General features: G+C 43.6%; 1 pseudogene; it reads left to right on the top strand.

Annotated features, from left to right (window-relative positions):
* The first annotated feature begins 210 nt into the window (after window positions 1-210).
* Window positions 211-27,211, top strand: part of LOC128151753 (patatin-like phospholipase domain-containing protein 7) — a 38,159-nt pseudogene continuing 11,158 nt past the window's right edge.

Raw genomic sequence — 27,211 nt, 5'->3', positions numbered from 1 at the left:
CCTTGTCTCTGCCCTTCAAGATAAATGATCATTGCCATGATGAAAGGTCCCTTTAAAGCCTGTCACTGTTGTCACTTGAGAGACAAATAACCCCTTCTAGAAGCCGAATGTGCAACCTTCACATCCCTGTAGGAAGGGGGTGACCCCCTATCTATTGCGTGGAAATTTGGGCGATTCAGTATGGTATAGTAACTAGCATACAGTGTAGAAATGGAAAGAAGCCCTGAGCCGCCCAATCAGTACCTACAATTGCAGGTAACCAAACAGAAGGTACCTAGTTCGTGTCAGGGCATGTCAGAAAATCTGTGCGCTGTGCGCTGCAGAACCTTTGCCAGTGCTCCATGTACGTTGCGTCCAGAAGCTGCAGCTGTAGCGTGCCACAGGAAGAGAGCAGGAAAGGTCAGGATCCGCCAGCACTTCAGATGTCTGTGATAGCAGGGAAATAAAACATTTCTTCATACTGCGGAACAGGGAAGAGACTCAGAGGTCCTTATCGGCCTGACCTGGAGGAAGAAAAATCCCTCTTTACGTGGAATTTGTTTACTGATGTAATATCAAGCATGTGAGAAGTCACGTTATGCATCTAGGAGAAAGAAAGACCCAGGGCGGGTTTTCCTTCCCTCGCATGAGCGTGAGTGGTTTGCTCCCCCTGTGAGATCAGGGAATGGGGATCATTGGTGTAGATGAGTTTAAGATGGGATGGGCTGAAGCTGAAAAGAACTGTATAAACGTGTGCATTCCTTCCACTGTACTACCAGTTTCTGTCAATGTTTATTTGAACCAAACAAATATAGCATTGTGTTACACTTTCTGTCTATACTTTGGCTGCTATTTTTTACTCTAACAACTTCTTAGGACACAACTTTCAGTACTTTCTAATGTTTTCTCTGTATTCCACTGTAGTGGATATCCTTTGAGGGTGATCAGCAGTGATTCAGAGGGGAAGCTGCATCTTTTCTCCATAGATGAATCTGCTCCTTCTGTGCCTGTTGTGAACCAGTGGGAAGCTCACAAATTTGAGGCCTGGACTGCTGCTTTTAATTACTGGGACACTGATTTTGTGTATTCAGGTCTGTAAGGCTTGGGAATCTCATTTGGGGGCGGGGGGTGCACCTTGTTTAGGGATGTGTGTTCCTTGGGGTTTTACTTCCAGGGTTGGGTATGCTGCTTGCAATCACAGCTCTTGAAAGAGTTGGGGCCTCTGCTAGGGGTAAAAGGCTTCTTGATTGTGGGAAGTGGTTGGAGTTAATTAGGAGAAGCTGAGCCTTTTAAAGTGTACTTTGGCTGCCTGTTGGCAAAAAAGATGGTAATCTCTTGCGGTGTGCAAAAGAGAGCCAGAGAGCTTCTAGAATCCAGTCTTTTTATCTTCTAACATTTTTTTTTTTGCTTAGCAAAGTGAGGGTATTGTTAACACACATCTCTTCTGTGGTGACGAGTACCGTGAGCTTCAAATGATGTTTGGTATGTCCGTTAAATGCTATGAGATCCGAGGGCTGAAAAGCACCAGCTCGGCGTTAACTGCGTTGCCTCGGCGCCCTGTGCTGCTCCTTTGGATGGTGCTTAGGGTCACAATGTTTTGTCTTTGTGCAGGAGGAGATGACAGCCTGCTAAAGGGCTGGGAAACCAGGTGCAGCCCAGAGATTCCTGTCTGCACCAGCAGGAGGGAAGCAAGCTCTGCCTGCAGCTGGACCCTACAGCTATGGTGTATGAACACAGGGTGCTACCGTGTCCCTTCCCAAGCCATGGAATTCAGAGACGTGCAGTGACAGTGGAGCCCTGCTTCTGCCTCCCTTGGGAAGTGGAGACATCTATTAGGTTTTTTTCATCAGGACAACTTCAGGTGGAAACTTTCTTGTCCATGTCCTTCAACGTAATAAACCACCTGCTCAGTTCCACCCGTGAAGATGGTGGTAGCTTCTTTCTAGAAGAAGGATCCTGATTTACACTTTTATTTTGGGAATTTTTGTGTGTGTTAAATTTGGATAGCTTATCATGGAAGGTTTTTTAGAAAACGTTTTGGTCTCCACTGTTCACTCATTTGAAGTAATCTCTTTTTTTCCAGTGGCATAACCTATCTTTTAGAATCTGATTAAAACAATATAGACAGCTCTCCAGTGAAATTTTATATGTAACCTTAAAATAAACTGGGGATTATTGCTGTGGAAGTATTAATGTTGGGAGTAAAGCAAAAATTGTAATGCAGAAGCTCTGTCACTTACTCTCTAGTGTAATTCATTTGCAGTATCCACCTTCTCCAAAGTCATTATACACTTGATAATAGAATGTTCAAAACCAAACACATGATATTTTTTTTCTACAGCCTATTATGGCTGACATCAAAAGAGTCAGGGAAGCAGAAATCACATACAATTTGAGTAAACCAACTTGAAAGATTGCGTGTGTGTAAATAGTGTGTAGCTTCTTGTCAGTTCTAGGAACTCTACTAAGTCACAGTCCAAGTCTGAGCATTTGTTTCTTTGCTGTCGCTGTGCATGAGAGAGGAATTAATTCCTGTTATTTTGCCCTGTGTACACTGAGTTGTTCAGCTCACAGATCTTTGGGGGGGAAAATGCTGCAAATTTTGCATGTGAGCTTGTAGTTTAAACTTCTTGCATGTTTGATGTTTTAATTAAGCATTAAGTATTTACGAATGTGCTTGACTTGTAGACATCTTTTACTGAGCAAAGTGTTCTTCAGGCCTCCAAACATAATTAATAATTAATATTAATTAACAAATAATTCTTTTCAACTTTAGGAGTTACTAACTTCTTTCCCCTGTAAATTCCTACCGCAGCTGACCGCAGTTGCAGTTGGAGCTGCAGTGGCATTGCTACTGATAGCAATTGTTGGGTTTGTCGTTTACAGAAGAGTGAAACAATCATAGCTACATATGTTTTAAAAACGGTTTTCTCAGCTGTCTTCAGTATTTTTACAATAACATGTGGTAAATTCTATGCCGATTTGTAATAATTGCTTTCTGTGAAGGTAGGGGTTCTTGCAGGGAAACAGCTTTAGAAGGATGAAGAACTTGTGTTGATTCACTTCCCCAGGTCTGAACATAGAATTCGGAACTGTCGCACGCAGGACGCTGGAGGTTTTTCTTTCTCTAGTGTATGATAGCCTTAGTATCAGTTGGCATGCAAATAACTTCAACCCTGCTGCGATTTCACTGTTAAAGTAATGAGAAATGGGTGAATTAGAGTTTTCCTTTGTGAGATTAAATTCACCTGATCCTTCTCTCTGTTTAGAGAGCCTTTGTATCTCCTCCAGCGATTAGGTAGAGCCTCAAGCCAGCTCTTCCCTAGTCTGGCTTGGCTAACCAGAGTTGGATAATGAGCTGTCTTGTGTTGGTTTAAATTCCAGATGCTGGCCACAAGAGCTTGCTGCTTAGTAGACAGGAGCCACCGCTGTTACAGAGGTAGCAAAATTGACAACCTGTGCTGAGTTTTCCTTCCCTTAGCACAGAACCGCAGATGGATTGTGATGTGATGCTTCTCTGTTTCAGAATAACTTCAGCCACACGCGCCTCCGTACAGATTTTGCAAGAGAGACAAAGTGATGTTCTGTGGGTGGAAGATCATGAGAAAGGTAAGTGCATCTGGCACGGTGGGAGGGAAGTAAAGGTTAAAATCCAGTTCGGGAGGTGTTGTAAACTTTGCAATACTTCACTTGCTTAACCTGGCCCAGGGCCTTCAACCTGTAACATTTCACTGGACTTTTGGGGACGTTTCAGAGCTCCTGGGGTTCTGCCTGAATTGCTGGTGGAACAGCAATAGCTTCTCTTTCTGGCCAAACCTCACCTCTTTCAAGAAAATTTGCCGACAATGAGGGTAGTAATAAATCAGAGAATATCTAACTCATCTGTGGAGTTGGTGGTTGTTTAAATATGTACAGTACTCTGTCTTTCTCAGTGTTTAGGATTATATTCCAGATATTCAGTGCCTATATTCAGGATTGTCCTTTTCAGATAATGACTTCCAGCACTGCCACTACAGTCAAAGCTGACACCTTCTTTCCCATGTGAGTCTATCTGCGGAGCAGATACTCGAATTTACCCTTCTGCAGCCTACCTGTGAAGAGCACTCAGCGCTTCAGCATATGAGCCCTTGTTTTCTTGTACTCAGTTGCAAATAGGACTTGTGAAACTGTCTCATTAGAGACTGTTGAAGAGGGGTTTATCCCAAGGTTGACCTCTTTGCCTTGGATTGTCACAAGGAATACCACCTGTGCCCTCAGGTTCCTGTCCTGATGTTGTTCCTGTTGTATTATTCTGAAAGGTCTCCTCAAGAATTTTCCATCAGTCAGGAATCTGTTTCTGCATCAGTTGGTTAAATCCTTCAAGGCTATGGATGCCTGTTTGATATTTTCTTCCTTTTTTGTTTGTTTGTTTCTTTTTTACTTTTATCTTTGCAAGTAGCTTTTCTTGGGGAATCGCAACAAGAAGTCTTGAGGAGATCTGAAGACAGACGTTTCCTTTAATGGATTAGGTTAATCTTAGTAGGTATGCTGGGTGTTCAGCGCTGATTGCCTGGAATTCATTTAACTGAGAAGATTAATCTTCCCGTCTTTCTCCGCAAAATACATGCATCCCTTGAAGCTACTTAGTGTATGTGGAACGTGAGACTTGTTTTTCTTCTGACTGACAGTACCACCGTGGTCAAAAGAACTCATCTGTTCAGAGGTGTCATGAGGGGCTATGTCAGCGCAGAGATTTTGCATTTGGTTTTGTTGCAAGCTTGTGCGATAGGTCCTAGAGGTCGAGGTGACTTCCTTACTCAACGCTTCCCGTACCAAAATTTACGTAGCAGCTTCTTGGACCTGCACGTGCAGTTTTAGTATACATGATGCTGTTGATAAAGGCTGACTTTGGAAAGCCGCCTCTTGCTCAGGTGGGGACTCTGACCCCTTTTCAGAGTAGCAAACGTTTCTCGCTTGCTGGTAGTCATCTGTTGAATGAATGACGGTAAATAGAAATGGTTAGTGAAGGAAAAAGGCTATTTAATTCTGCCTGCGAGAAGTGCTCCCTGCCCTCTGTCCTGCAGAGTCAGAGCCAGGGTGTGGGTGCGGTGGGCTCCCCAACCCAGGGGAGCTGCGAGGCAGGAATGGGACTGGCCCCTTTTGGGACCAAAGGCAGAGCGTGGCTGGGGGGGTCCTCACTGTGCCCTGCGGGGTAACCTGCTCGAGTCCAGGTGTGCACTCACCTTGCCAGGGCACTGAACACCAACATCTATAGAAAAATAAGGCACAGGTAAATAACTGCTTGTCGAGGAGCGCTTTCTCTTGTGCACTGCTGCAGCCTTCTGTCTCACACGCTGCTGAACTTCGCTGAGGTGAATTCAAATACTTGGCCTTAATTGGACACTGTGCCGGTTTTGGAGCTCTGTTTCATTGTGGAGGGAGGAGACTACTCCCTGAACCTTGCTTTTGCGTTGCAGATCAGCCTTGATGTAGAACTTGGCCAAAACAGCCCTCAATGAAAGGAAATTGTGTGTGTTGCCAGCAACTTTGTAATTTTAATATTCAGCTGTTTATATGTAACACACGTGAGTAAAGGATGCTTAGAATTCCAGGTGGTAAAAGCATCTCAGGTAGTTTTTGCTTTGGGGTTTTAGACCTTGCTTTTTTTGCTTTTATTCCTGAATAAGCCATAGAATATTACAAACTAACTGCTGTTGATTGTACTTCATGTCTTTTTGATAAAATACCAAGATTTTGCTTTTAAAAAAAGAAAAAAAAAAAGAGCCTCCAAACTAATTAAAGACTTCTTTTGTGAGAGAAGCTTCTTCCTAGGATTTTACTCTGTGAGAACCAAATGGAGAACTAGTAATGTTTTGAAAGTAACTAATGAGGTGTTTTCTCGGTCTTGCAGTTGTTGCATTTCTGCAGAAGGTGGCACTTAGTAACTATTAAAACCAAGTAAAAGCTTTGCTGCATGTCAGTGGTGCTGTTTGTCACCAGCTGAAGAATGAAGCAGGCCCTAGTGTGTCAGCAGCACAGACCGCCGCAGTACTACTGGAGCTTTAAATGTTGCTCGTCTGCCTGATGTTGAATGTTCCCGAGTGAGAACTGTATAGGTAAGGGTTTTTTTTTTTTCCCTTCTACCATCCATTACCACTGTAGTAGTTGCTTCTTAAAATCAAAGTGTACTCCACTTGCTTTCTAGGAAGAAAGTGATCCTGAAACAGATGTTGTTCCAGTCCTCCAAGGTCTTATACGAGTGCTTCACTCTGCTCATGCTCTAATGACTTGGTAGATGAGTTGGAGCCTTTGCAGGGTTGGAACTAGTGGGTTGGTTTTTTGGCCTGTTTTGGTTTTTAGTAAATGTTTTTGTTTTCATTATTTCCTCCTGGGTTACAACTCTTCCAAACTCTCTGGTTGGGAACGCTGTGCCTCGCCAAAGGATGCGGAAGCGGGCAAAAGTTTTATCTTTGGCTAAAAGGTACTTGGGCTTTTGGGAAAGGGAAAATTCATGCCCTAGCGGCTGGTTTTGTGGGTGTTTTGTTTGTCATGTGGAGCCTGTCCCTAGCATATAGCACTTTTCCATAGCTGCTGTTTTTTCCAAGTCCTGTCAGCTGTGCGTCAGCCTAGCATTTTGCTGGGAAGGTTGTCGAAATGGAGTGGTTTGTGCACACAACAGCACTGTCTCTAGTTTGGCTGAAGAAAGGCAGGAGGGTGGAATGCTACTGTTTTATCAAATTGATAATGGGTAACTTGGCATGGTGTGCATTTAGTATTGCAGTCAGCCTATGGTGTCAGTGTTCAGCCCATACTTAAGACAAATGAGGAGACTTCCTGAACTTTCTGACCTGTGTTTTTCTCTGTAGGATTCTGTGTATTAATAGGGAATGTGCAACTCTGCAGCCGAAAGAACCGCCGCCTCCTTTGCTAGAGCCAGATCTGACTGAATTTGATGTAAAGCATTCCCATTTGCCATCGGAAGTCCTATACAGGCTTAGAAACGTTAGGTAATGTTGAATGGAAGGATAAGTTTGGATTTTGGTTTTGGCGGGTGTTCAAGTGATCTAAATATTTGGCAGTTTGTGGCAAGTCTTAAATTTTATCAGTGCATGGTCAGAGTCTTTAAGCAGTTGACTGAAAATTCTTCTGAGCATGAGGAAAGAATAAATGACTTCTAATTTTTTAGAAACGTTAAGAAAATAGTTGAGTGTGTTTTTAGGAAAAAAAAAAAAAGCAAAACAAAACCCAGAAAAAAGATGTAGATTAGTGGCCTAAATTCAGGGCTAGTGATAATAAAGCTATTCTAACATGAACAGATTTCTGTTAGTGCATTTTAAAATTCCCTTTAGACTATATCAGACAAGTTTTTGGTACAGAAAAGCATCGGAATTGGTAAATGTTAATTGGATACCATATAGACAACTCTCTGAACTGCAGAATCTTTTACTTCTCTGGCCGAAAAGGTTGCAAATGGAATCCAAGTCAGCTTAATCCCCACAGCTCTTTGGCAGGTTGAGAAGAAGGGATAGTCCTTCTGCCTGTTCAGCACGGGGCTAAATTTGCTGAGGCAGCAAAGAGGATGAGCTCTTCTGATCTGTAATTTTGGCTTTGTTTGTGTATGTTCATTTTTCTCCCCATTATGATATAATTTAGTCCTGAAGGTCATACATACTCTAATAAAACTGCTGTTTAAGTCATCTAAACTTTCTACTGTGGAATTCTGATCTCCTATGACTAATCGATGTTGCAGTAGAATTTGATTGATTGATCCTGTTAAGTGTGATCTACTGGAGCTATGTGGAGGGCCCTTCTGGTGCTGTGCACAGAATGATCACGTTTAAGACGCGTATTTCTGTCTGCCTGGTAGTGACCGACTAGTTCCAATATCGAAGGACTCCACTTGCATGTTACCTGCAGGAGATGGAATATTCCAAACTTACAAGTATGTGCACGTGACAGGCATTTTTCCCTTTGTTTTCAGTATTTCTCGCGTGTTCTGGTTATGTGGACAGGGTAACTGTTCTAAAAGGGAAAGTTCCATAGGGTAACTTTTCTCGTGCAATGTGTGAATCTTGCAGGTTCTTACATTTCTTCCCCTTCCAAAGCCATGCTGGTGTTTGCTTGAGGAAGACTGGATAGACTTCCTTCTGAGCCTGCTGGCATTGCTCAGAGTGCTACTCAAAAAGGACCTCCAGTATTTACAGGTTTTGGCATCTCACAGTACTTTTGCACTGCTGTCTTGGGGAGTTCTGCTCCTTCTGCCATGCTGTTGGACTGCCATGCAACAACTGACTCTGGGGTTGCTCTGCTATTTGTGCCTGGGGGCTTTGCAAATTTAGGAAGGATTTTCCAAGGGCAGCGGCGATTTTAGGTTTCCCTTTGCGTTTTCTCTCTTGCCGGGTCCTTGGCCACTTTGAGACACCTCTTTTCCTGGAACTGTGCAAGCAGATGTTTTTTGTGCAGTTGCATGAAGGCGAATACATCTGTTGTCCTGGGCAGCTGGATGACAGCATCTACGTTGTGCAGGATGGCAAGCTGGAAGTTTGCATTCAAGAAAGTGTAAGAAGAAACCGATCTGCGGTTCTTGAGATAAATCTGTTGGCATAGCATATAGGTTGGCATGAATCATTAAGCACTGATTAAACTTGGACATTTGAATCGTAGTGATTTAGAAAGGATTACTTCCAACCCTTCAGGGCCATGATATTTATAAAGATCAAAGTTTTTATCTGTGGTCCTCCGTGTCTTAGATGAGAGAGCAAAACACAATGCCGATCAGGCTTTCTGAAATGTGCTCTCATACTCTAGTTGCATAGTTATTGCGGGAGGACAAGGGTGCGAGAGGGGCTTTGCACAGCGTTGGAAACATTCTTCTTTTGGATGGTAGTTATAGAAAATAGTTAGGTGTACGGAGCAGGAGAGACTGAGTACACTTCACTCCATAATATTGTAGCGTGGTAGTTAGCGGGTCCGCCTGGGAGGTGGAAGATTCAGATTCACTCTTGGGTAGACAGGGAAAATAAATGATGGCTTGTTTTATGGGTGAGTCTTAAGCATTGAGTGCTAGTCCTTGCGATCCCTTCTGGCAATTTAGATTTTTTTTTTCCCCCCCTTCTTCCAGAGTGAACTTTGAGTTTAGCTTTAACACGTGAACAGTTTAGTGATGGCTGAAAATGCAGGGTGGGTTGTGTTTGTAAATTATGCCAAATTTGCTGTTTTTTGGATATTTTTGCACTTTGCTGTTCTTTGCTTTGTACTACCTCGTGACACGGAGCTAATTCTGTCTCAGAGTGAAGGAAGCTGTTTTTTTATTGGTTGTTACGTAGCAAAGACAAGCAGGTCACATCTCCCCCTAGACACGCCTGGCTTTTAGTTTCTTTTAATTTATCGCTCTTAGGACGGTGGTTGACAACTTTGGAGGTTTGAATTAGCACATTTCCATCAGAGCAGAGAGAAAACAAGCATCCGAGTTACCATGGGGGACCGTTTCTTTTAGGGCCGCTCAGAGTATCTGGGAGAATGAGAGCAAGTTGGGCCTTCTGAAATGCTCCATAGATGCCAAATATGCAACTGTGAGCCTGCAGCAATCTTCTGTCCTACACTTGCAGGGTGGAACAGAAGTGGGTGTCAAGGAGGTGCTGGCAGGAGACAGCGTCCACAGCCGCCTCAGCATCCTTGATGTTACCATGGTAAGTTCTTGAAAGTGAAGGTTTTCTGCAGTGCTGCTTTATGTCGCAGAGCTTGTTGGGGGAAGTAGACTTTGAACATTGCTAGGAAAGAATCGGCATGGAAAAAGTTTCTTTGACTAATTCTTTTCCTCCTCCCAGGCCTTCACAGCTGTAAACTTAGTGCTGTGGTGTGTAAGTTGGTTGTGAAGCACGTATGCTTGACAGTGTAACACCGGCTATTTCTGATGAGCAGTAGGATTTGAATTATTCTTTTGTGGCTGGTCAGGGCCCAGAAGTCCAGGCTTTCACACCGTTTGCTTACTGAATTTATTTTTGTTTAGTCTAATGAAAATAAACCTGACAGTTGTTATTACTGTAGTTATACTGTGAAACCAGTTGATGGATTTCATTTTTTTCCCAATATGATAATGTTGCTGGTGACTATCGGAAGGTTGTGCTCCTTGGCAGGTGACAAGATGAGCTACATGGTAGTTGGTCGTATTTATCGCACAAATGAGTGGTGTGGATTTTGTTTCAGTTGGAGTTACAATGGTGGTTTTGCTGAAATTGTCACAGTGCATCTATTTAGGAATACCTAAGCTGAAGGTGGTGAATTCATCATCTTTGATAATACGCAAGCACTTCAAGTGTTCACTTGAAGGATTTTGATAGTTGAGAGGATGAAGATAATGTAATCAATAAGTTGTTCATATTTGACCTTGTATCCTGTTTCTCTTGTGCTTGGCTGTCTCCGTTCATTAAAAGGTAGTGTTATTCCATCTGTAAGTAGTTTTAATGATTCTGTAAAGTGTTCTTTGCCACTTCTAGATGCAAGCATGTATCTGTGTACCTGTATGTATAATTTCCATAAAACCTATTGAAAGTGATAAACAATTTTTAAGCTTTGTCACGCTTTTTTTTGTGGAATGTAATAGCACATGAATAATTTGGACTGTACGAGTCTAGTTCTTGCCGTCAAATCCATATTAATAGCAGATTTAGAGGTATCTCTGCCCTTGTTACTTCCACCAGTAAATTTTCTTAATGGCAATATTCTAAAGAGCAGGACCATCGTATAGGAACATGAATACTAGTCATGTTCTTTTCCTATATTCTTTTTGAATAAACAAGAAGAAATCCTTCTGGTATAACAATGGTTTGTGGTTTTGGTTTTTTTTTTTAAAGGGTGGTTGCCATTCATTTTGTGTTGTGGTGGGGTTTTTTTGTTGTGGTGGGGGTTTTTTTGGTTTTTCTGTTTGTTTGTTTGTTTGTTTGTTTTAATTCTCATTCTATCTTTTTTTTTTTCCTCTTTCACATTAGTTATAGCACTGGTAAATCAGAAAATAAAAATTACTGAAAATGTGTTGAAAAGAGCTACCAGCGTGCGGAAGCATCTATAACAAAAAACCTTGCAAATTTTTTTCTAAAGTAACTTGTTGTCATTTATTTTTACAACTCACTCTCTCCCTTGTTTCCCTGCTTGAACTGGTTGTTTTAGTTCTGGTTTTCATCTTCTTTATGCTCCTTGCTGACTTCAGGTATTGAAGTAGCATGAAAACGGGCGAGAAGAGAGAAAGTAGCATTGATCAAAATAGAGGAGGCTTCTTGGTGGCATTCCAAATTAGTGAACGAGTCTTAGAACTTCCTGCAGATACCACAACCTTAATTAAGTTTCAGTGTACCACCAAACACATGGATCTGACATGAAGAAAGACTATTCAGAGAGGATTTGAGTTGTCTGAGCTGAATTTGTGATTCCTTTGACTGATTTTGTAACACATGATGTCAGGCCGGTCCCCCACTTGGTTGAGAGATGTGCAAGACAATTGAGGTTGCTGCAAGCAGTGGTGACCTGTTGTTATTGGATCTAAAAGATAAGTCACACAAGAGGTACTTTCTAATGAAACTTTCCAATCTTTTAAATTGAAAAGTCCCCTTCGATCTACTAAATACAAAGATACCAGCTGTGACATAAGAGCCGCCTTCTGTGTTTCCCTTATTCTGAGAACAGATAAATGCTGCTTTCTCAAAACGCGCAGAAACTGGAAGCTTTTGAATCCAAGTAGATGCTAGCCCTTTCCTGGTATTTTGGAACAGTTCGGTGTTGTAGTTAATCAGACTCTGAACTGATACTGCCTCAAATATTAAAGAAGCCTCTGAACTGAACATTGTTGATGTCCATGCGAGTGTTTTCAGAAGCTGTTGCTGAGTGCTCCCTCTACCCATATGTGCGGTCAGATCTTTTTCCTGAACAATGACTTTTCATTCAGAGTTAAATGGGACAAACAGAGATGGTGTTTGATGCTGGTGGCTAGAGCTTTGGGCTTTACTCTTCTTTTGTCCTCCATGTGGAGATGGTATTTGGGAAACTGTGAGCAGGTGGCATAGCTGGAATGGAAAAGAAGAGACCGGGAGGAATATTGATCAATTGCCAGTGACTGAGGGGACAAACATGAAAGTCTGAGGATGAAAAGAAGCTGCAAAAACACTGGGGTAACAGTGAGCCTGTAGGGCTCAAGTCTGTTTAAATGGCAGTGGACAAGAAAGGTGGGATTATAAAGAAGCAGTTGATTGCTGCAAGAACTTTGGGTTGCAGCAGTGTTGGTGTAGTGCGGAGGATGGCAGGTAGGAACGGAGGAAGACAAAATCCAGGCAGTGGGAATAGGGAGAATGTGCCAGATTTGGGGGTACAAAAAGGGCTTACTACTCCGGGTGGGAAAACGTAAGGCACTTGTGTCTCTCGTAGCAGATTTCTTAACCAAATTCATTTGGATTTGGCCATTGGCTGTCATCTGGATTCAACAACTGCTTTAGCTGTGACATTTGTCACCTACAACATTTAAGTACTCCGCAGCTCTTAGAACGAGACAGAAGTAAATAGTTATCCATGTTGAGAACAAAAAGTTCTCTGTTGAAAAAGCCCTAGTTCACTGCTGATTATAACTTAACTGTTCTTGTGACCTCAGCGTGTGATTGTAAAATAGTAAAATTTAAACACGGTATTCTCTGTGTACTGCTGATTACATTATATTTGAGAGAAGTGACAATTACAGGAACATTTTCTCTCTTTGCATTCCTCTGACAGCTTTTAGCATGTTCCAAACCAATGAGACGTGGTGGTTGGCCCTTTGAAAAGCAGGCTGCTCTCATGCAGGGGTTTTGAAAAGGAGAAATTACGTGCTGAAAAACTGGAGGGATGGGCTGTTCTTTGGAGAAAAAGGCTGCTGCATCCTTATCCTTTATTATCCTAAAACTGGTTTTCTGAGAGACTGTCAGCATTGGTCTATCCTCAGAAAAGCACTGTTCAGAAAAAAAGCAACAAACACTCTACTGGGTAGAGTGTAGACCATCTAAACCCTACCCACAGCGGTTATTTTGCCCTTTTGAATCACTGTTATGGAACACTACTAAACTTAATGCTTATTCTTTGTCCAGCGACTGAAGATTTAATAGAGTGACTTAGTTTTTCAGCATGTATTTGGTGTAGAGATTGGTAGGAAATACAGTCGATGGCAAGTATAGCGATGTATGTACTTAAAAGCAGACTATATACATGGGACCTGATGAGATGCATCGGCGGGTCCTGAAGGAACAGGCGGGTGAAGTGGCTAAGCCACCATCCGTCATATTTGAGAAATTGTGACGGTGGGGGGAAGTTCCCACTGAGCGGAGAAGGGGAAACATAACCCCTGTTTTTAAAGAGGGAAAAAGGAAGACCCGGGGAGCTACAGGCCAGTCAGTCTCACCTCTGTGCCTGGCAAGATCGTGGAGTGGATCCTCCTGGAAAGTGTGCTAAGGCACGTGGAAAATAAGGAGGTGACTGGAGACAGCCAACATGGCTTCACTAAGGGCAAATTGTGCCTGACAAATGCGGTGGCCTTCTATGACGGGGTTACAGTCTTGGTGGCTAAGGGAAGAGCAATTGATGTCACCTGCCTGGACGTGTGCACAGCATTTGACACTGTCCCGCACAACACCCTCGTCTCTAAATGGGAGAGACGTGGATTTGACGGATGGAGCACGCGGCGGATAAGGAATTGGCTGGATGGTCGCGCTCAAAGAGTTGCAGTCAACGGCTCGATGTCCAAGTGGAGAGCAGTGACGAGTGGTGTTCCTCAGGGGTCGGTCTTGGGACCGGGGCTGTTTAACACCTTTGTCGGCGACACGGACAGTGGGATCGAGTGCACCCTCAGCAAGTTTGCCGACAACGCCAAGCTGCGTGGTGCGGTCGACACGCTGGAGGGAAGGGATGCCGTCCAGAGCGACCTTGACAGGCTTGAGAGGTGGGCCCGTGTGAACCTCATGGCGTTCACGAGGCCAAGCGCAAGGTCCTGCACGTGGCTCGGGGCAATCCCAAGCACGTATACAGGCTGGGCGATGAGTGGGTTGAGAGCAGCCCTGCGGAGAAGGACCCACTCAGAGAAGGGTGCTGGTTGACGAGAAGCCCAACGTGAGCCGGCAATGTGCGTTTGCAGCCCAGAAAGCCAGCCGTACCGCGGGCTGCATCCAAAGCAGCGTGACCAGCAGGTTGAGGGAGGTGATTCTCCCCCTGTACTCTGCTCTGGTGAGACCCCACCTGCAGTACTGCGTCCAGCTCTGGGGCCCCCACCATAAGAAGGACGTGGACTTGTTGGAGCGAGTCCAGAGGAGGGCCAGAAAGATGATGAGGGAGCTGGAACCCCTCTCCTGTGAGGACAGGCTGAGAGAGTTGGGGTTGTTCAGCCTGGAGGAGAGAAGGCTCCGGGGAGACCTTAGAGCAGCCCCCCAGTACCTAACGGGGCCTACAGGGAAGCTGGAGGGGGCCTTTTTACAAGGGCATGTAGCGACAGGACAAGGGGTAATGGCTTTAAACTGAAGGAGGGTAGATTTAGCTTAGATATAAGGAAGAAGTTCTTCGCTGTGAGCGCGGTGAGGCCCTGGAAGAGGTCGCCCAGAGAGGCTGTGGCTGCCCCATCCCTGGCAGTGTTCAAGGCCAGGCTGGATGGGGCTTGGAGCCACCTGGTCTGGTGGAAGGTGTCCCTGCCCATGGAGAGGATCTTTAAGGTCCCTTCCAACCCAAACCATTCTAGGATTCTCTGACTTCCCAATTCCTTCTTTGCCTAGAGCCAGGTTTTAACTGGCCTGTAAAAGAGCAATGCTGCATTTATTTTCGGGTGGGGCAAAAGCACAGAAATGTCCCTTGAGAATTTCTTTAATTAAAAGAAACTGGGGAAGAGTGAGGACGCCTGGTAGCTTTGCACTGTAGGTCAGAGCGATGTTTAAAATGTCAAATCCCTCACCAACTTGAAGATCAAAGCCGTTAGTATCATCCTCAGATTTTCTAAAGGGGCCAGCTGGAGTCGGTGGAACTAAGAAATCGGTTCCAAGTAACGCAATTTAACTTGGGCATCTGCTTCACTGTGACTTCCAGACCGGCGGAGCGGGAGCTTTATTTTCCAGAGCGGCTGTCGGAGACTGAAGGGGTTAACGTCTCCAACATCGCGGTGGGGCAAGTTCGCCTTGGCGGCGCGCTCTGCCTCACCACGAACCCTGCCTAGCAACGAACCGCAGGCAGGGGAGACGGCGGGCGGCAGCAACGGGCTCGGAGCGCGGGCCGGAGGGCACGCAGTTCCCTGTGCTGATAGGCTGCGCGGGGCAGCTCGCCATATATGGCCCAAGGGCAAAGAACGGTCACACCTGCAGGGAGGGAGAAGCTACTCCCCGAGCCGACCCCCAAGCCCGAGGACCCATCTCCCGAAGGCTCTGGAAGCGCAAACCGCGCATGACGCCCGGTTAGCCGAATGGCTCGAGTGCCCGCCCGAGGGCGGGGCGAGGAGATGATAAAAGGACGCGAAGGGCAGCGCCACGTGCGTTCGCCCACCGGAGCTGGCGCCCGCGGCTGAGGGACTGGCTGACTGACTGACTGACTGACTGACTGGTGGCCTCGGCTGGCGGGACCCATCGGCTGAGCGGCTGGCGCCCTCGGCTGGCAGGCGCTCTCGGCGGACTGGCCCAGCGCTGCACCGAGGACAGGTGACATCCCTGCGTTCTTTGTCTCTAGGTGGCGTTTTTTCTTTCCTTGGTCCCTATACCTCATCCCTTTAGACATGAACCGTTGCCCAAGTCTGGGACTAGGAGTGGATCTAGCCGCCCCTAGGCTCCTCCGTGAGGAGGAGTCTGGAAAGCAAGGGGGTCCGCTCTGAACCTCGTGACTCAACGGGAGGGCTCTCGTACCCCTTTCTTTCCCTTGAGACATGAACCGTTGCCCAAGTCTGAGACTAGGAGTGGATCTAGCCACTTCTAGGTTGCTTTGTGAGGAGTCTAGAAAGCAAAGGGGTCTGTTCTGACCCTCGTGACTCAATGGGAGGCCTCTTCTCATTTGCTGAGGTGATCCCTAAATCACCGAGGCTGGTATGTTTAATGACATGGTTAGCACATTTTATGTAGTCTACTGACCTAGTTTCATGCCACTTCTTACTCAGTAGGATACCAATTCTGGTGAGTGGGAATTGCTTTTGAGCAAATGGAAGTTGAATTTTGTGAGTTACAGGAACCCTGGTGTAACTTTGCCTTAATCCTGACCGGGGAATTGGCAAACTTGAGTCGTCATCTTGAGCAGTTGGGAGATGGTGTTGCCGACATCCGGAATAAAACTCCTTAACAACAATGAGAAGTTAAGAAGCAGGCAGTCCTTTATTGCAGCGCTGGGCACACGGGGGATCGCTTCACCTATCGTGAGCACCTGTTTTATCTAACAATATGGTTAAATACACACCTGTTATACATACTCCCTAGATTTCCGAAAAACGTTATACATAATCATTAGTTTTCTGGGAAACTATGAACATATGTAAATGTCCTTTACGCAAGCGCAGTGAAGGTCTCTGGTGGTCTTCAGAAGCTCTCTGGTGGTCTTCCATAGTCTTCCTCACTTGTCCGCTTCTTGACCTCTCAGGTGATTCTGCGCACTACGATTCTCATCATCTATATTAGTGTACATAAAAATGCATACTATGTCTATTCTTAAATTTAACCTTTATAATGATTGGTCCTTCAGTCACACCATTTTCTTAATATTCTTATGTTAAAACAATCATTGGTTAATCTCACTTAACTCTACTGATTGGAATCCTCGATACTCAGATCGAGATGGGAGGGGTAAGGGGGTTTCCAAGCAGCAAACTGGTGTCCATGACAGTTTCCTTAGTTTCCTAAAACAAAACACTACAAACCAACAAATCTTTGTCAAAGTTTGTATGGTTAACTGATTTTAGACAATACTTGAATTCTTATAGTCACACATAGTACGTTTTCTAAAGTTCCTAAGTTCCTGTGACTACATTTCAAACTTAACACTCCCATACCTATGCTTCACAATTTTCTACTTCTTAATCAAACCAAACTCTTATATATAATTGGATTTTAATTTCTTTATCAGAATATTTTCAACAATGGCAGTGGTTAGAGTTGTACAGCATGTGGTTTTGTTAGGTTGTGCTGTATTCTTTCGGCAGAAATTGTTTTGCAGGGGTTGTGTTCGGTTCTTAAGACGATTTTTTTTCATTTGTAGCGAGTACTTGGCTTCTCTGTGTTTAGTGTGTGGAAAAAAGTGCCTTTTGCTGCTTGGGAGGAATGAAAGGTTCAGGAGCCATAGGGTGACTGTTGCAGTAGAAAGTTTTTTTTTCTTTAGCTGCTGGTCCATACTGTAAAAGGAGTCCCTTGGTGTTGGACATGGTGGATGAATCGGTATTTCAGGTATGGGTAAATGCATTCATGAGTTGCAGATGGTTCTGTTAGTAATGGGGTAGAAGGGGTGTTGTGTTGTCTGATTGTCCAAGCGTTTGGCAGTGGATTTCCTTTAAAATCTATGCCTGATTGAGGGGTGAAAATCCTAATTGAGAGGCTTGCCATCTCGTGGAAAAAAGTGCTCTGTGTTCCAGCCATTTCTAGTTTGTTCTGTTGGTTTGTTAATTTTGCATTTGTTTCTGGAGCAACTTGGGATGGTCCAAGCCCAGTTAATTTCAAGTAAAGAGAAGGTGTTTGGTTTTGTCACTTAGAATTTTCATATGAATATATAGGAGGATAGATATGTCTTAAAACACTGTAAGCATGGCTGGTTTTTGTCTTGCTCCATAATGTGTGTAACTGCTATGCAGTTTTCTGGATTTTTTGCTGGTAATGTGAGCCTATGGTTGTTAGTGCAGTAAGTAGCTTAGTTGCCAGTAGAGCTCATAAACGTAACAAAAAGTCTTTTCTCTGCAGTTTTGAATATCTGGAAGTTGAAATACTTCTGAAGCGTGGCTTTGCCTGTAATGAAACTGCAACAGTTGTCAGACTGGCTAGTTGCCCTTAACTTGATAGACATTCTTGGAGCTCTGACTTCTGTAGCTCTGTTCAGTGTTGGTGAAATGGCTGGGGTGAATTCACCTGGCCATAAGAGTCTTCATGACACCCCCTGTAGGTCATGGAGCATCAGTTCAAGGCCTTTTGTGGTCAGATGATGTCTGTCACCCATACACAACATCCGAGTAGCAATTTGGGAAGTAATGGGGAAGAATGAGATAACTGGTGGATTAACCTTGTGTCTCTCACACTTTATTAGGGTCATGGTGGTTCTTCTGAAAGGTCTCAGCCCGGGTAGGCGTTCTGTCCACCATATGGCGACTTCCACCAAGTGTCTTTGAAGATGTCTTCCAGAAATCCCTGAAAGTCTTACAAGTGGTACAGGTAAGCTTTGTTGTTGAGTAGAATTGCAGCGGGGGGGCACAACATGACACCACTCTAGTTTGAAAGTTCCAAGATGACATTTTTAAGTTCAGCAAGCTCGTTGTTCTTGTGCAGATACAGAACTGTTGACTACAGTTTGTTTTTCAAGATTGGAGTGGTTCTGCTATTATTCTGGCTGTTGGAGCCCTGGACTTAATAATCTTGGCATTAATCCTATATAGGAAGAAATAATTTGTGTATGTGTATGTATAGGCAGGCGTTGGATTTGTTTCTGCGTGTGACAGTCTCTCGAATTAGCCTGCCCTGTACTGTAAGCTCGTTGGTGCAGGTGCAGTAGAATGTGCTGGCATGGGCTCTGCATCATGGTTATGCACTACTAAGGCTTCAAAAGGGCTTAGAGTATGGAAAAGACTGTCACGTGAGGGGTGGTGTTTTGTAAAATTCACAAAATCCAGGTTGATGTGTATCTCTGCTTCAGAAGCAGTTGTCAGCATCCGAGGAAAGAGAGCTGTGCTTTGTATTAAAGTTGACCTTCCTTTGCCTTGCAGGAGGGTGGATAGTTCTGGAGCTAGTGCATGGACCAGTGTATTAATGATTTCAGCTGGGAGCATTTGCCAGCTGGTGCATTGTCTCCTAGGTACAACAGTCAAATGAGCGTATGTGACCTGATGAGTCATTCTCGTCTGTTGTTTTGCTTTACTATTGCTTCTGAATCTTTGTTCTTGCAGGTTTTTCTGGTATCTGGATAATTTGACAAGTGAACCTAATACTAGCAGTTGAGAACAACAGATCATGATGTCAATTGAATTTGCTGTACGAGAGCAGCTACACAAGAGGACAGTTTAAGAGTGGGATTAAGCTGGAAGGGTAGAGGAAGGTCAGGTGGCAGATGTCTTATGGTAGAGTTCTTAATCGCAGTAGCCCAGGCTCTGCATGGAGAAAGCTGGAATAATTTTTTTAATGCAGAAGAAAAAATGGAAGCAAATGCCTTTATTTTAAGGCATGTTTATTATTAATGTTTACAGAAAGCAAAAAGCATTATTTGGTGTTTGGGAGTAAGGCTTTGGATCCTTGTGCCATCAGACGATGGTAAAGTCTTTGGTAAATCCCTTGACTCTGTCTTTGTGTCAATTTATCAGTTGCTGAAAAGGAGTTTCAGCTTTGGTATAGTCTTGCGTCTTACAAAGTTGCTTTCAGGTGGTCTGGTACATAACCGGATGTAAATGCCAGAACGAGTATGGGAGAAGCTAAATCTATTGCTGTTGCTTCTTGATTTCCCATTTGTAGATCATCATGGTAAGGCTGCAGAGAGTGACATTCCTTGGTTTGCACAACTATCTTGGTCTGACTAGTGAGCTGTTCACTTGTGTAAGTTTGGAGTATGCTTTATCTGTTCTTCCTATGCAGCCTGTCTGTGACTGGGCACAGAGAGGTTTTTCTTGTTTCAGAAGATCGTAAAGCAAATGGTACAAACTAATTTAATAACGGCAGAAGCTGGGGAGTGAGGTACTTGCTATAAGCAGCCCATAAAACGTGGTCTGCGCTGATCTTGGGGAATTGGGGTGGGGGGGGGGAGCTTAAATTTCAAAAGTTGGAAGAAGTGCATCACTTCCCACTGGTGTATGTGCCCTACTGTGCAGGTACATCAGTATGTTTCGGCAGTCCTGATAGTTGTTAACGATACTGAGTTACTTCTACTTAGAACAGTTCAAAGGACGATGTACCCGTGGTGGAAGAGGATCAGGTAAAGGAACGCTTACATAAAATTGGCCATACGTAAGTCCACGGGCCGTGGTGGGATGCACCTAGGAGTGCCGAGCCATCCTGCTCATGCCTGACAAGTGTAACATCTGGAGAAAGTTGAAGCAAAGCAGTAAAAAGACAAGTGTTCTATGTATCAGAGGAAGATTGTGGAGGAAAGTTTTGAAAAAGCTGGGGAAGCACTGGAAATGGGTGATGTTCCTGGAAACGTGTAGTAACTGTCCTTTGTGATGTTCTTTAATTGTTGTGCTATCGATGAGAGGATTTTTATTTGATTAGAGGAGTCAGGGATTGTTTCAGATTGGTGTCAGTTTTTAAATGAGTCTTTGGATAGTCTTCAGCTTTAATATGAAATTATTACTGTGTTGTTAATGATGTGGTGGGGGGAAAAAGTGGCTCCTGATGTTGACTTCATAGGAGGAGCTGTGAGAATTCTGCACTCTCGATACTAGCAGAAGAATTGCTGAGTATGTGTCGGCTTTCAGGTTGAAGTGTCGGTATGGAAGGTAAACCTAGTGTCGTGGTTTAACCCCAGCCAGCAACTAAACACCACGCAGCCGCTCACTCACTCCCCCCCCCCCCAGTGGGATGGGGGAGAAAATCGGGAAAAGAAGCAAAACCCGTGGGTTGAGATAAGAACGGTTTAATAGAACAGAAAAGAAGAAACTAATAATGATAATGATAACACTAATAAAATGACAACAGTAATAATGAAAGGATTGGAATGTACAAATGATGCGCAGTGCAATTGCTCACCACCCGCCGACCGACACCCAGCCAGTCCCCCGAGCGGCGATTCCCCGCCCCCCCACTTCCCCGTTCCTATACTAGATGGGACGTCCCATGGTATGGAATACACCGTTGGCCAGTTTGGGTCAGGTGCCCTGGCTGTGTCCTGTGCCAACTTCTTGTGCCCCTCCAGCTTTCTCGCTGGTTGGGCATGAGAAGCTGAAAAATCCTTGACTTGAGTCTAAACACTACTGAGCAACAACTGAAAACATCAGTGTTATCAACATTCTTCACATACTGAACTCAAAACATAGCACTGTACCAGCTACTAGGAAGACGGTTAACTCTATCCCAGCTGAAACCAGGACACCTAGGAAAACTGATGGAGCTGACTTTTGCCTCTGAACAAAAAAATTAATAAAGGCAGGTTTAAACAATATTTAACGTTGGTGTTTCAAAACCTTTTAACACAGCTTTTAGTAAGTTTTAAAAGTGGATAGTGAGAGATTCTTGCTGTCAGTGAAATTTATTTTACTAGGGAGTAGCTCGTGTTCAGATTTGTGTAACTTCTGTTTCTAAATTTCAGATATGTTGAAGATTTCTGGTACAGAAAACTTGAGCATGTTTTTAGAAAAAGCCTTTCTTCAGGTCCCTATGCAGGGTCCGCAAAGAGTTCCAGTAAGTAGTGCTTGGTAAGACTGTGGGAAATATGTGATGTATGAAGATATAAGGGGGAAGAGACATGCTTTCTGGAGCACTGGGTTAGATAACATTCTGTTCATGTTCGATGCTCATCTTGCAGTAGTACCGCTTGCTAAGTAGTTTGTCAAAAATTAATTTTCTGAAGTAAGACATGGACTGTTCGCTAAGACAGCGTTCCCCTACTGTCTTAGCAATGGGGACATAACAGTAATCCAGCTACCGAGACACCTGCAAATGAAGAGTATTATTAATTAATATAACTGAAACAAAGTGAGTTATGATGATATGCTATCATCTTTGATGCAAAAGATGACACGCGATTGTTGCTTGGCTGATTGTCCCAAAGGTTACGTTAAATGGTTTTGTTGCTTTTAGAGGAATGTTTTTTGAGCGGGTAATAAAGGTGGTTTATCGTTGAATGCTCTGCCGAGACATTTATGAGGCTGAGCTGTTTTGATGCTGCAGTATTTGTTTCAGTGAACTTCAGTCATCCCCAGTGTAGACATCTGCCTCTGAGTCAGTTTAGTTTATGTTCAAGGTAGAGAAACTGGAACTTGTTGGGTGAATCACAGAAGGCAGGCATCTGTCTTCCATTAGCTGAGTACCAACCTAACCATGTTGAGGTAGGTGCAAGGTCATGCTTGGATACTGTAGTCACTATGAAGGTATTTTTAGTAGAGAAGTCATATGAAGTTTGATCAGTGAAGTAAAGGTAGCCTGGATACATTAGAAGATAGATGTATTGTTTACATTGACTACTAAATGGCTAGTATGAGGGCTTAGAGAGTATGCAGACAAGGAGAAAGGAGGGGAGACAGGCTGAGGGAGCTCTCAGCATCGAGGGCTTTCCCCAGTCTAAGGTCTGTAACGCTTGCTGCTATCGAGTTAAGTTGGTGGTATGTAAAGACCAGCAGAAAGTGTAGTTGCTTCATTTTTAACAGTAGAGAGCTGATTCACTTCCTCTTCAATGTCCGCTGCGCAAATGTACAAAGTCCCAGTTGCGTTTTCTCATAACTTCCGTGTTACTGTCCAGAGGGATGGCTGTGATGGAGAAGTAGGATTTCGGCTGGTGATAAGTAGATCATCTTTCTGAACCAGGGAAAGAAATAAAGGGAAAACACTGAACTGACCCATGCAAGACTTGGATTTGTTGTCATACGTGTTAGGTGGTTTTGCACTATGCATTACAAAATATACCAGCAGACTTAACTAAGTGGTGAATGAAGTAATGCTTGCTCTGAACATGGCCATTTTTCCCCCAGGTAAATGAAGTAGTTCAGTGAGATTGGCTTACGCTGCCTTGGAACGCTTTTAAGGTAGAGTCCGTGAGTGTCCTTAGAAGCTTTTAGGTGGAAGGATCCCTGCATGCCCAAGAGTGAATATGTCCATTTGTCCTTCCTTTCTCCTTTTATGTGTCACGAGAGTTCTGTGAGTGTACACAGAGCTTAGCTGAGAGAGAAAATTGATTTTTATTGACAGAAAGAGCATATCTAATTGGGTGATTATGACTTGCCTTAGTTAGTGGAGCTGATTTCCAATTGCTGCACTGAGGTTACAGTCACTGTTGAGCTTGCACGGGAAGTATCTTGATGCCTGTAATGAGAAGGGCAAGATCTTCCTCCAGATGCTATTCCACTATCTTACTGTGTGTTCAGAGTCCATGGGAATATTGATTACGTTTGTTGTTGATTGAGAGAGAACTGTCTGTTTAGTACTAGAGTCACACGGGTGGTATTATGTCAGCATCTCTTTAACTTGCTTTGCTTGGCTCATTAGAATTAACAGAAACTGCTGAAAATTATTTTGGAAAAAAAATGTTGCCTCAGTTGCTGCTGGGGTTGGGGTGTAGTTTGTTCTGTTTTTTTGTATAGCTATCTAACTTGAAACATAGTAGTTGTGTAGATGAGGAATTAATGATCGTGCCAACTCAGGCTAGTCTACTTTTTAAGTATACTAACCCTTTATGTGGAGAGAGACGTAATTAAGTCATGCGGAGTGTCTGGGCTGGTGGAGAGAAGAATTGGATGAAGCAAATAAACCAGCGGGATCTTCTGCATGTGATAACTTAATTGGTTTTGTTGTTCCTGGAAGTAAGTGTTCCCAACTTAATTTTTCTAAGGTTAATTAGCAGTTACCTTCTATTGGTTTGTTTGTTGGGATTTTTTATCAAGAGTTAAGAAGAACTGTTTCTCCTTCTTCAAAACTGAAGCCATGACCCTACAGCATGCATGCAGGAGCCGCAGCAGCACCCGCATGAGGAAAAACAGGTAGTTGGCGAGCGAGGGCTTGGAAGGAAAGAGGCAGCTGAACTACCGCCAGGGACTATGTCAGTTGCCATTGTTTTTGCAGTGACTTCACACCAGCAGAGTGTGGCAGACAGTGAGCATGTGTTCACCAAACAGGATTGCATTCCACTCTTGAGTTTCCCTACTGCCTTCTGTTCTTTTGACTGAAGGGTTCTAGTTAAAGCTTGTTCTGCTGTATCCTTTCTAACTCCCATTTGAGCAACAAGACAGTTGAATCAATCACTGTGTGGGAAGCTTATGTCTGCGACTGAGATGAAGACTTCTACTTTGAATAGAAGTCTAGTAGACATAAGCTTTCAGTCTTGGAATGCCTCTTCTTTTTCCTCTGTTTTTTTTTTTTTAAATATGCAGAACTGTGTAGGGGGTGCTTTTCATGCCTACATGCCTGTTATTGGGTTACGTAGGTTTAAGCCGAGAAGTGTGCGTTTAGATTTAAAGTGCAGTTGGTGTATTGGGACTTGGCAATTATGCTGACAGTGTGATTTGTGGGGCAGTATAATGGACAGGTAGTCAAATTGGCCCATATGGAGTTCCATGGTGCTATTTCTACTATCCCAATAACTACTGTAGGGTCTTCAATGTTGCAGTGTGTATGAAGTACAGTTAGTAGCAGCAACAGCTTTTTTTTTTCTTTCTTTTTTTTTTTTGGTTTGTCTTACAGGTTGTTAAGTTTTGCTGATGAAAATCTTTGGGTCAGCTTGACGTCAATGCAAAGATACGTTCGTGTTTGCAGATGACATGGAGAAGAGTACTCTTGAGGCAGAGCTGAATCTTTGGGACAGTAGGATTCTCTCCTTGTCCTAGCTGGGGCGGAGATGGGAGTCAAGCTCCTTCAGAAATAAAATAGTTTTTTGAAACTCAAATTTACAGACGGCTCTTCATGGGCGGGTAGTATTTTCATGTGATCCTATGTCACAAGGGTGTAAATGCAGAGGAGCTCCATGTTTCCAAAAGCAGCTTTCCAAAGGTCAGGGCTATCCTGGGCAAACTGGTGTATGTGTGTAGGGGGGAGGGATGGGGGAGGAATTCGGAACCAAAAATCGGAGCCCTTCCCAAGTTTATTAGGTAATGGAATTCAATAATGAGGAAAGACTTCACGTCAGGGCCCACCCTATTTTTGAGCAGCAATTTGTATTTAAAAAAGCAAAAGTATGAGAACAATGTAGTAACAGAAGGAAAAAAGTATAAGGGAGAAAATGGAAGCTTTTCTGAATACAGTATATTTTTAGACCTATTACGCATAGAAATAAGATAGAAACGATGATAGGTTTATTTGTTAAAGCGAATTGCAGTCTCTGCGTGATTCTTAAACTCGTCTGTAAATCTTCAGGCTCTGATACGTGGGTATCCTATTCAAGGTAGTTGCATAGAAAGCGTTTCCCGGTTAACGTTTGCGTTACTGATTACCTCAGGTAAGTTCGTGGAAGGTGGATGGGACAGCCAAGGAGCTAATATAATGAAAATGTATTACAATGGGTAATTCAGGAATAGAAGTTGTCAGTGACTTCAAATTGGTGAATTAAATAAGTGAGACCTCTAAGGGGAATTCTTAGGTACCTTTCAGCACAAGATGTGCATTGAAAATTTGGACAAACTGTAGAAAAGATCTGAAGTTCTTTTAGGCATGGGGGGGAATGCTTTCTGTGGAGAGACTTTAAGAAGTTGCTGATCATAATGGTCTCCCTGTGAAAGCTCTTGCAATATATTGGTCCAAAAAAAGCTCTTTGGTTTGGTGGAGAAAAGGTTAGTAAGAATAATGTCCTGGAAAGAATGAGCAAAATGTGTTTGGTGGGTTTGCTTCTTCCTGATAATCTTCAGATTGGAATGACTGTTCTGTCTACACCAAAGTAAATGATTGTACTCTGTGCAAGAGTGGATGTGGGAATTCAGGGACATGCTGTACACAGGAGCTCAGACAAGGAGACGGAAAGTTCCCATCAGATCTTCGGGTCAAAAGAAACTAGGAAATAAGTAAGGGTATGAGGATGCCACTTGCTATTTTATCCTTGGGTTCAGAAACAAAAAAAGAAGCAAAAAGTTGCTCAGCTGCATGTACTGTCTGCTGTTTCTGAGAAACTGTCATAAGGAAGGTGCTTAGAGTAAGACTTTTACATTGCTCGTAGATAATTCCAGCGGTGCAAAGTCAGACAGGGACATGGCGTATGAAAGAGCCAGAGTGGCCACTTTGGCTCGGAGGACATTGCTAGCAGTCCAGTAGTGGGCAAGGTAGGTCTTCTCCTTTGGAGAGTCTGGCATGTTTCTTGTATTGTCCTTCTTACATCGTTATTCTTTGAGTAATGTAAATGTTTTCTCCCTTAACTTTGAAACGCTGGCCCTTGCAACTCTGTACGAGTTGTGATATTCGGTCGTCTTGAACTGGTGTGTTTTAACTCGTCGTCGTTTCAGTAGATTTTGGTGACTGTTCAGGCTTTTTAGTGCAGGTCTTGAAACTCTGTGGAGATTCCTTTGGCAAGTAATGGGAAAGCACTGCTGCAACTTCTTGATTTTAGGTATTGCTTTGCTCTGACTCAGGAAAAGGATGATTTGGAAAGGTGAATTTGTCAGACCATGGTTTATTTGTGAGAACTACTTGGCAGCAAGGAATTAAAACCTTGTATCATCAGCCCGTGAACTTCTGTAGGCTTTCAGTCACGATTTATAAATCTGTTTTTTCTTTTTGTGGTCTGCTTTTTATGAATACTGACCTGGAAGTTAAGAGCACAAGAAATGCTCTAGAACTATAGAACTGCAAAGCAAAATCTGAAGAGAAACTGTGGCTCAGTGTGACCTTGGCGGATGTTTTATGTTTTCTTCCATCTTTGTATACAGTGCTGATGAAGTTTTGGCTCTATTAAGCTGGCAGCTGCCCAGTTTCTGAAAAGTCTCATGTTCTTCCCTTTAGCAAGCCGTGATGAGTAATGCTGTTTGACTCGAGTGTCAAGCTTTGTAGAAAAAGACAAGGACAATGAAGTCAGCAAGCTGTTGCTTTTTGGAAACGTAGGGGTTTTTTGCAGGCCACCAGTTGTGGTGGATAGAGGACACAGATGATGCGGCAAGTTTTTGCTGAGTAGATGCCAATTACAACATTTAAATCGATGCTGTTGTGTATCTGTTCTTTGCAGTCAATACTGAAGAAGACTATGATGGTGACAGAAGCTTCTTCAGCAGTTTTCCATTATAGTGCTGTGCAAGATTGCTTTAATAGCTAACGTGTTGATGCCATCATCGAAGTGGCAAAGATAGACCTTTCAACCTTGACGTAAGTTACTGCAGGAAGAAATGGCTTTGGTTTTGCTTTTTGTCTCATTCTGCCAGGCAACGAAAAGTAAATTTTCTCCCTAGTACACTGTAGACTAGCTGAATGTTCTATTCTCTAGTCTG

The sequence above is a fragment of the Harpia harpyja genome, chromosome 15 (genome assembly GCF_026419915.1).
Source record: "Harpia harpyja isolate bHarHar1 chromosome 15, bHarHar1 primary haplotype, whole genome shotgun sequence".
Lineage (NCBI taxonomy): Eukaryota > Metazoa > Chordata > Aves > Accipitriformes > Accipitridae > Harpia > Harpia harpyja.
This window is presented reverse-complemented; position numbering and strand designations above follow the sequence as displayed.